The 9167-nt window shown below is 43.9% G+C and overlaps 1 pseudogene; it reads right to left on the bottom strand.

The window, feature by feature from the left end:
* Positions 1 to 6336: 6336 nt before the first annotated feature.
* Positions 6337 to 6454, bottom strand: LOC130029942 (uncharacterized; annotated as a pseudogene).
* Between the last annotated feature and the right edge of the window lie 2713 nt (positions 6455 to 9167).

Genomic DNA, 9167 nt, shown 5'->3' with positions numbered 1-9167 from the left:
TTCTTTTAACCAGTTCTCTTCTCAGGTACTTGAATTTTTTTTTTTCAGATTCTGGCTATTGCAAACATATCTGCAATGAATGTACAAGCTCAGATGTCATTTCTACTGCAATCCTTTTGCATCTCCAGGATATATTCCCAGAAGTGGAATTGCCGGATCAAATGAGAGCTGAATTTGTAGGGTTTTTTTTTTTGAGAAACGTCCATATTGTTTTCCACATAGGCTGCACCAGTCAGCATTCCCACCAGCAGAGAAAGAGAGTACCCTTTGACCCACATCCATGCCAACACCGGTTGCTTTTGTTCTTTTGGATATGTGCCAGTTTCTGTGGTGTGACATGATATTTTTTTTCATCTGCATCTTGTTGATGATTTGTTACAAAGAACATTTTTTTCATGTGCTTTTTGGTCATTCAGATTTCTCCTCTGAAAAAGTTTCTGTTTATTTCATCACTCCATTTTCTGATGGGATGGATGTTTTCTTACTGTAGAGTTCAAGCAGTGCCTTGTAGAGCCTTGATATTCGCCCCTTATCAGACGGACATTGGGTGAATATCCTTTCCCATTCTATAAACTGTCTTTGTATTCTGCTCACTTATTTTTTAAAATTTTTTTTTGCTCTTTGGGACACACCCAGCGATGCTCAGGGGTTACTCTTGGCTCATGCGTGCAGGAATCACTCCTGGAGCTGCTTGGAGGACCTTATGGGATGCTGGGAATCGAACCTGGGTTGGCCATGTTGGCTGTGTGCAAGGAAAACGCCCTACCCGCTGTGCTATCGCTCCAGCCCCTCACTGATTTTTTTGAGGTACAGAGGCTACTTAGTTTAGGAGAGTCCCATTAGTGTATCACTGTTTCCACTTTCTTGTTCAGTGGGATATCACCTTTGATGACACTTTATTTTCAATGACGTGGAGGATTTTGCTGACCTTCTCTTCAATGTACCTTACGAATTCAGATCTTATTCTGAGGTATTTAATCAATTTTTATCTGACTTTTGTGGATGGTCTTAGGTAGAGGTCTGAGGCCAATTTTTTTTGCACGTCGCTATCCAGTTTTGCCGGGTTCCAAGCCGTGGAACAGATCTCCTGATTCTTATCTCAAGTATTCTTGGGTGTTATTCTACCATTCTGTTCTTTTATATTCTTCAGTGGAGTGCAGTCTTTCTAGGTCTGTCCCTCTCTTTCTGGCTCATTACACCTAGCATGATACTGACTATATTGAATTACTTGTATGTAAATTTCATGACTCATCCTTTCTAACAGCTGCAGTGTATTCCATTGATGGATACAGAATTCTTGGTGAAGCAATTTTTTCATTAATTTTTTCACTATAACACCGCATTTTCTTTGGTCTAGGATGGTTTCCTTTGGTAAGTCTGCTGCAAATGTAAGGGATGCTCCTTTGTATGTGATTTCCTTCTTTGACCTTTCTGCTTGCAGTATTATGTCTCTTTCTGTGGTATCCATCATTCTGAATATGATATGTACTGGAGTCTCTTTATTAGGATCTCTTTTAGCAGGTACCTTTCAAGCTCCTTGGATCTGGATGTCTGAATTCTCCAGCTTTGGGAAATTCTCAGCAGTGATGTCCTTAACTGTTGCTACTTCATCGGCATTGCCTCTCAGATCTTCTGAATCTTTGATGATTCTCATGTTGTTCCTCTAAAGTTCATCCCCTAGGTCTCTGATTCACACAAGCTAGTTTGAGGTCCTTTCCCATATATGTTGTTTCCTGTGTGCTTTATTCAGCTCATCTAGAAGCTTACTGATTCTGTCTTCAGCGGTGGTCATTCTACTGTTGAGCGTGCTCACTCTGTTTTTAATTTCGTCTCCTGAATACTTTATTAGTGACACATTTTTGTCGCTTTCTTTATTTCTGCTTTCATTTTTTTCTGATTTTATTGGCTGTCCATTCCACTGTTTCTTTCATGTCTTACTTTAATTTACTGACTGCCCGTTCCATCGTTTCTTTGAGTTCAAGAAACTTCCTCAACATTTCTTCTCAGAATTCTTTATTGGAGAGATTTTATTTGTTTGTATTCCCTGTTGAGGCTTCTGAGTTCTTTTCTTTCATCCCTCCTCGTGGTGGGAATTTGCGCCCTTTCTTCATGCTGCTTTGGTATTTTCAAGATGAAACCCTCCAGTTCACTCTCAATGTTCCCCTCTTGCTGTGAGAAAGGATTTTGGATGAGCTCTTTGATGGTGGTCACCTTTCCCCGCTTTTAGAATACTACCTATCTCTTTGTTGCTGCTCCTTTTTGACTTCTGTGAGTCCTCTAGTTCAGTATCAGATATCAGTTCTTTAATGTTAGACTTCTTCAGTTTCTTGTAATCAATTTTTTTGGTGAGATTGGAATAGGCTAGTGGACTATTGGCATAATGAGTGGTTGAGAACCAGGCTGTCCTCCTCAAAATTAGGTAATGGAGATTGAGATGTGCATCCAAAGTTTTGAGAAAAGGGGCAAATTACAGCAGCCACATGAAGCGCTGCTGCCTTGGAGGGCAAGCTCACAGCCTCTGCTCTACTTTTTGGGGAGTAAGCCTCAATGGCACCTGATCAGGAATAAAGTCCCACTTCTGATGCAATCCTAATACTTGCCTAGGAATGCCTCCATCCTGAGTGCTTTGGGGGATGGGGGTATGGCCAACGGTGAGGAGTTTTCCAGTCACTTGAGCTGAATTTGGGGGCACACTGCCTTGGTGTGCAAGCCCACCAACCACTTGCCTTTTATTATAAACCCCATAAAATGTGGTGTGCTACTCTTGATCTATCAGTGGTGTAATGTATAAGTGGTTCAGGAATAGATTCATTCATGGGGAAGGTTGTCTGAGTGTGTGGAGAGTGTCTTTGAGAATAGAGGTGGTTTAGTTATGGAAAATATGGCTAATAATAGGATAGGAATATTTGAAAATATGATTTATTTATTAATTTATTTATTTCAGTTTGAGGTCACACATGTTATACTCAGGGATTGTTGCTGACTCTGCACTCAGGAATCATTCCTGGATGAGTCACTATACAAAAACTCAAAATAGTTTGAAAATTATTGTGGACAGGGAATGACACTGGTCATTTAATTTAAATCCTTGGTCATGATGTTGCTATTTGCCCAATAGCTACACACGTTCCATTATCAAGTACTGTTTATTTAACAGTGAAATAGAAAAATATTTTTAGTTTTTATATGTACTTTCAAATATTTGTTTCTGGAGCACTGTATTGTTTTACAGGCTACTGTGTTATTGATCTGCTGTTTTGTTTATGTTTTCTGTGACTGCTGTAACCAATCACCTGTTAACTTAAACATCAGAAGACAAATATCCGCGCCCCTAGAAGCCAGAAATTTTATATAAAGATCACTGGGAAAATATGTTTGCCATAATATATGCCTTCTTTAGAAGAACCTTAGCCTGTATTTTCTGTTAAATTCTTATGACATCAATTTCTCTGGTAGTTAATACACTTACGTCTTGGCCTCGAAGGTCACATGACCTTCTCCTCTATCTTCATCATCTTCTTCCTCCATTGTGTCATAACAAGTGTTATTCCACTGACTCACCGGATAATTCACCAGATCTCTCCATTGCCTACCATAGAATCTATTCAATAAAGTTATACTAAACAAAGGAATATTTGCAAGGTTGATGGTTTCTTTGAATGGCCATTATCCATTCTACAGCATGATGTTGTTAGCATCTAAAATTCCATGAACAGGACTGGATCTTGTGTGTGTGAATGCTTTTATTTATTCTGTATTGTAGCCACACGTGATGGTCCTCAGAGCTTCCTCTTTGCTCTGTGGTCAGGAGTCACTCTTGGCAGGGCTCAGGGGACATATGGAGTACCAGTAAGCCAAGCAGGCCTACTGTGTTGAAGGCAAGCACTCTCCCCTCTGTACTAGGTGTACAACCATTATCGATACTTCTTTTATTTAATTTATAAGACCTCCAGGGCTCTGTGCATTTAGAAAGTGTGGAAACCTATCCAATATGATAGATCCATACAACAGAATATCAGTCAGAGGAAGTAATGACATACTGTAGCACAGATGAACTTTGAAAGCATCAGGGTTTAAAAAAGGCCGCTGAAAATGTCACATATCTTAAGATCCACGTATGTGAAGGGTTTAGAGAAAGAAAATTCAGAAAGACAACAGAGGATTGTTGCCAGGAACCAGAAGAGAGAGAGAATGGAGAGGTCAGAAGGTAGTGAAGAGTCTGTTTTTGGAAATGATGAAACTATTATGGATAAAATAATGGTCACTGTCACTATCACCATCCTCCCGTTGTTCATCGATTTGCTTGAGCGGGCCCAGTAACGTCGCCATTGTGACAATTGTTACTGTGTTTGGCATATCGAATATGACACGGGTAGCTTGCCAGGCTTTGCCCTGCAGGGGTGATAATATCGGTTTCTTGCCAGGCTCTTTGTGAGGGTTGGAGGAATGTAACTTGGGTTGGCCATGTTGGCCGCTTGCAAGGCAAACGCCCTACCCGCTGTGCTATTGCTTCAGCCCATGGATAAAATAATGGTAATAGTTGCAAAACTAGCAAGTATAGGAAATGTCAGTAAAATTTGTCTTAAATGATGGATCCCATAAAAAAAATTACTTACGCAGGTGCGTATTTTAAAAGGATATAAGTTCTCTCTCCTTTACTCATTGCCTAGAAGCACCTAGGAAAATCGGCAATAATTGTTGCGCTGTGACATATTTTTTCATCTTTTCAAACTCTAAATTATATAAATGCAGTACACCATACTTTTCTCACTGTAGCAATAGAAGGCCATCAGACACTTCCCTTTGGGCCCCTAATCCCTGTGCTGGCCAAGGTGTTCTTATAATTTTCCCCTTAGGAAATATTTAAAACACGTCACTTCAAAGTCTCTCCCACCGCCCCCCAAAAGAAAAACGAGTCACCACTCTCAATGTTCTGCAGCTTGATTTTTGTTTCTTTTGTCTTTGCATGTTGAACACTTGGTGGTTGTTTTGTGGTCACACCAAGTGATGCTGGGAGAACCAGGCTGGGAGATCCAGCAGGAGCTCCAGTACGAACTTCAGCTATTTGAGCTCTCTCTGACTTGTATGTGAACTGTTTTTTTTTCACCTATTTTATTTTCCTACTTTTGTTGCTTCTTTGATCAATGGAATATAGTTTTTCACTAAAAAACTTTTTAATGTAACCAACCAACTTTCCCATAATGCCAATCTGCTGTCCCGGTCCCAGTCCTTCCCCATTTCCTTCCCTTTCATTCATCACCCCATATCTTTCCTAGCACCATCTTTTCCCACCACAGCCTTCCCAGCCTCAAGAATAGCCGGTCCCAGCAGCTCCGGGAGTGGTGACTTAGTGCGCATGTCCCAGTCCGTATTCTCCCACAGCCCAGCCTCCAACGCCAGTTATTGTGTTGTTTTTTGTGATAGCGTCCATTAACATCGATGTTTGGAGCAAGCTGCAGACACCAGTCCCCTCAGAAAACCCTAGAGGCCCCCTAAAGCTAATATAATTTGAGCTCCCAAGTCAGTAATGTCAGGATGCTGTGATTTGAAACACACATTGGCCACCTTGGGGAGTTTGCAAATCCAAAGCACTTAGTCATATAGACCTCATTGTTGAACCGCGCTGGCCTAGTGCCCCGGAAATACTGTCTCTGAGTATTGTTGGGAAGAAGAAGTGAATTGGTGCATCCAGGGTGGCTGAATCACGGGCCTAAGTACATGGCAATTGCTCTTTACATGTTCCAAGAGCTGATATTCGGGCTTCTTGCTGCAAATGTTCTCTTTGCTTGGTCCCTATTTACAGTCACCCCTGAATAACTCTGAGGGCCATTAACTATTTATCTGTAGGTACTTTACTCAGTATATGTGTTAGCATACCATAGCCTGATCATTTATGGATTGACCACCCAAACCTTTTGGAGATATGTCTCAAATCTCTTTATTTAACAACGGTGGTCATGAAACAAAAAGACAGCCTATGTGAAACTATTTTTACTTTTCATCTGGTTATCTTATTACAACATTTCTCCTTCTTCAGCATATTCCATTTTTTTATTAAACCAAACCCCCTCACTGTGTCATTTCTCCCTTTCTTTTTTGGAGGAGACTGGCGATGGAGGCATAATTGCATGTACTCAGGGCTTACTTCTGGCTCTGTGCTCAAGAATAACATCTAGTAAAACTCATGGGACCACATAGGATTCCAGGGATGAACCTCGGGTCAGCCTCCTGGGAATGCCCTATTAGGTAGGCTATTTCTCTGCCTGCCTCCTCCCACGCCCCCCCCCCCCCCGCCAACTCTTCATCAGGCCCATAAAATTTCTCATCTTAAGGGTTTTACAGCAGCACCCGGTATTCCCGGCGGTCTCCCATCCAAGTACTAACCAGGCCCGACCCTACTTAGCTTCCGAGATCAGACGAGATCAGGCGCGTTCAGGGTAGTATGGCCGTAGACACACCCACCAACTGGCCCCCTGGCGCTGTGTAATCCCATCAGCGGCCAAGACTCAGAAACTATAAAAACCAGCTCCCGGAGGGAGAACAGTGCAGTCTCCTGCCCCCGCGCCTGGCTATTCCTTGCCGGGGCCCCTTGGAGGGGAGCCGGCTGAGCTTTTCTCCCCACCCTGACCAGGGCCCCGGCAGCCAAAGACCTTCAGGACCAGCCACCACCATGCTGAGACCATTCTCCGCACACCTGAAGGTACCGGCAGAGGGACAAAGCCACGTGGGTTCCGGGGCGGAGATCTCCAAGCCTATTCGGATTGGAGTCGAGCATCCTCCACCTAGATCCTCCAAATTCCAGTAGGCGGGGGTCACACCCACCAACTGGCCCCCTGGCGCCGTGTAATCCCATCAGCGGCCAAGACTCAGAGACTGTAAAAACCAGCTCCCGGAACCGCGTGGCCGCGACATCTTATTATGACATCTCGTTCCTACTTTGACAAACTGGCAGGCTACCAAATGTAGCCTGCCCACACGACAGAGTCTGGCAACCCCCCCGTGGTGTACCCAATATGCCAAATACCAGTAACAATGATGGGTCTCATTCTCCTAAAGAGCCTTGAATATAATCTCAGGGCTAGGATGAAGGAGACATTACTGGGGCCTGCTTGAGGCAATCGACGAATAACAGGATGATCTGTGACCTGTGATCTGTGAAGGGCTTTACAACACTGAGCCAAGTTTCTCTTTCTTAGATTCTTGTCTGGTTCCCCTTTTATCCCCCCCTCTAACTTCTATTTCTTTCTTATGAATCCTTCAACCATCACCCTCTCCAAATAACCACCACCGTGGAAAGCCTCTCAACATTCAGAACTTTTATTACTAATATATTAACTTATATGCATCTATTTATTTTTTAAAAAATATATGAGAATAAAAATAAATGTGTATGGCTTTCAAGTGTTTGTCTAAGGCAACCATCTGTACCTTAAGTGGCACCAACCATTCCAGCTACTTATAGTCACAGAATTGAGAGATGTCCATATCTTTTTCTCTTTGGATAAAAAACAGCACTTTCCCCAAAGAGGTGCATTTGGCAGCATTCTCACGCCCCTGCTGAGCCTTCCTCTTCATAGCCTCACGCTCTGGTCTCTGCTCTTTTGTGATGGGCTTTGACATGACTGGCTCTGGAACATTGGGCTTTCTCCATGGAACTGGTTGAAAATGGAAGTCTTGGAATAGAAACTGATTATGACATTTGAGTGGAGCCTTGCGCATGGTTCCAGTGATAGAAAGCGGGCCCCTCTGGAGAGAAGTGCTAGCTGTTGTCTTGAAGGGAGCAGGTCTAGAAATTGCAGGCTGAGAAATAGGCCGACTAGTAGAGCTCAGCAAAGCTGGTCGAGATGGGTTGGTCAAAATTGGCTGAGCTGGTCTGGTAGGACGTGACAAAGATGCAGTCAGTGGCCGGGATGAATTGCTGGCAGTTGGCTGAGCCCAGCCTGGCAGGGTAAGCTGCAGCAGGACAATATGAAGCCAGGGACTGTGGTTTCTGAGGAACACGTCGAGCTTGCGGCTTCTCCATGGTAAGAAAAGGCAAACGTACCAATTTGACCTTCCCAGGAGCTAGCAGCTCAGACTGGGATGGAGACGAGCGTTCTTCAGTACTGCTGCTTGGTTTTTGAGCTTTCACCTGAGTTTTCTCAAGACCTTTTCTATGCCGTGTAGCACCTCGCTGTGGTTTGACAGCTGAGGAGGGCTGGACATCTTTGGGCTTCTTTGAATTACCCAGGACCCGGGAGGAGGAGGAACCAGGCTTTGGATCCCTCTTCTTCCTCAGCGCATCAAACACTTGCACATAGTACAGCATGTGAACGCCTAGGAAGCTGCGGGGCTTTGTAAGGGCCTCTTGGCAAAGCTCACGTTGACTTAACTTGCGTTTCATCCTGGCAACGGTGGGCTTCTCTTCTGCTTTCAACTTGTACCCTGTCTGCTTATAGTCATAAGCTTTCTTAGAGTTTTCTCTGGCCTTTTTTGTTTTCTCCTGCCCATGGGTCTTGGTCTTGCTGATCCTGCTGGACGCAGTTTTCTGAGGTTTGCTGTTAGGTTTGGCCATGGTCACAGGACACCTATCGCTGACTGCAGCATTACAAACAATCCCTGCTCTCTCCCTAGCAAGCGTTCTTGGTCTTGGCAACATATTTTGGCCTTGTTATCTCCCTCCAGAGGCTCAGAGGCCTGGTTTTTGTTCTTCAGTGTTGGGTGGGAGGTGCCCTTAGTTTTCTGAGTTTTCTTGCCCCTGATTCAGAGTGGTGGTATCTGTGGTATTCATTCCCTGTGGATCTATACATTGATCTAGGTCTTTTTTTTTCTTTTTGGGTCACACCTGGCAATGCACAGGGGTTACTCCTGGCTCTGCACTCAGGAGTTACTCCTGGCGGTTCTCAGGGGACCATATGGGGTGTTGGGAATTGAACCCGGGTCGGCTGCGTGCAAGGCAAACGCCCTACCCGCTGTGCTATCTCTCCAGCCCCTCCCCAGATCTAGGTCTTTTAAGCAATAAAAGAGCTTAGGAAGTCGTTTATCTTCCTCCCATGTCGTGATCTGCAAAAATACCACCAGATTCAGTTCCATGTTCAAGTATTCCTGTGTCCTCCAAACATTGACCATTCTTTTCCTGTTGAGTTCTTTCAGTACCAGGCTATTGCTCCTGGCTGAGAGGATCAATG

Source organism: Sorex fumeus, unplaced genomic scaffold (genome assembly GCF_029834395.1).
Source record: "Sorex fumeus unplaced genomic scaffold, SorFum_2.1 ptg000043l, whole genome shotgun sequence".
Classification (NCBI taxonomy): Eukaryota; Metazoa; Chordata; class Mammalia; order Eulipotyphla; family Soricidae; genus Sorex; species Sorex fumeus.
Note: the sequence above shows the minus strand (reverse complement) of the source record. Positions and strands in the feature narration are given on the sequence as shown.